We start from the raw sequence: 1,644 nt of genomic DNA, 5'->3' as shown, positions 1-1,644 counted from the left end.
ACGTCATCTTTAAACTGAAAATACTCGAAATTTTCATTAGACACATACGTATTTGAATACAGCAAAATGTTCGTAATTTTATCCTCTTTAAAATGAGCTATTACCGAAAGCTCTACATGCAACCGTTCAAGAGTTTTCGAAGTTTCAAGTTGCGAAAACAAGCTGCGGATGGTAAGTATTGATCTTTGAATTAATATTACTCGAAATTTTCAGTGGACACATAGGTATTTTAATGCATCAAAATGTTCGTAATTTTATCCTCTTTAAAATGGTTGTTTACCGAAAGCTCTACCTTAAACCGTTCAAAAGTTTTTGAAGTTCAAAGTTGCGGAAAGTGGTCTAATTGTGTTATTATGGTTATCATGTTATCAGTAAGTTATAGTTTTGATCAGTAACCACTTTTCGCAACTTTGAACTTCAAAAACTTTTGAACGGTTGAAGGTAGAGCTTTCGGTAAACAACCATTTTAAAGAGGATAAAATTACGAACATTTTGATGTATTAAAATACCTATGTGTCCACTGAAAATTTCGAGTAATATTAATTCAAAGATCAATACTTACCATCCGCAGCTTGTTTTCGCAACTTAAAACTTCGAAAACTTTTGAACGGTTGCATGTAGAGCTTTCGGTAATAGCTCATTTTAAAGAGGATAACATTACGAACATTTTGCTGTATTCAAATACGTATGTGTCTAATGAAAATTTCGAGTATTTTCAGTTTAAAGATGACGTACGTAGTACTGTCAAAACCCCTAATTTCGGACAGGGTACGTAATTTCGGACACTCAGTGTTTTTGCTCTTTTATTGATAAGAACCAAGGGTACAAGTAAAAGTGAACACTTCTTCTATTAGTTTAGATCACGGACAATCTCCCTGATGTAAGAATTTTCATTTTACACTATTTATTTAGTTATTAAAATGGACTTTACAAAGTGCTTCATGTAAAGTGTGGGGAAAAAGTTATTCACAGAGTCTATCCAAATGCTTTCATAACCACGAAAATCGCTCTAAAATATCAAGAAGTCACTGGTAATTAAAAATAAAATTCATTTATCAAATTTCACGTTTTGTTTCTATTATTTAAATCATAAAAACTGAAAAAGTCGCGAAACGGATCATTATTTCGGACACTTTGGTTAACGCTTTACCGAGTTTGGAAGGGTAACACTGATGCACTTGCAAATGTGTATTTTTCGAGTTCGATGGTATTTTTTTAAGTGTTTTCAGTTTTGATGAAGATATTGTACTATTATTTCACTCATTTTCCTAAAAACCATACTGAAAAGTAAAAGTCGGAGTCGTAAAATCATCAACAAGGAGTTTGATAAGAAATTGTTCAATGTTACCAACTTATTTTTCTAATGAGAAAGTGGATAATGAGAGTGCTGAACATTTCCTTGAAAAATCGTTTTTCTCTACATTTCACATCATGATTCGAGCTGTTTTTGATTGGAGTTGTTTTTCAGAGGTAAATAATTTCTTTTTCAACTAAAATTTTCGAGTTCCCACGTTAAAGAAAAAGTGTCCGAAATTAGGGTACCTTGGACCTAATTTCGGACACTTTTCGGATTCAAATTAAATAAACAAAATCACGTAAAATTTATAAATTGATGCTCAAAAACGATTCACACGATGACATTCT

The sequence above is a fragment of the Planococcus citri genome, chromosome 5, assembly GCF_950023065.1.
Source record: "Planococcus citri chromosome 5, ihPlaCitr1.1, whole genome shotgun sequence".
Classification (NCBI taxonomy): Eukaryota; Metazoa; Arthropoda; class Insecta; order Hemiptera; family Pseudococcidae; genus Planococcus; species Planococcus citri.
This window is presented reverse-complemented; position numbering follows the sequence as displayed.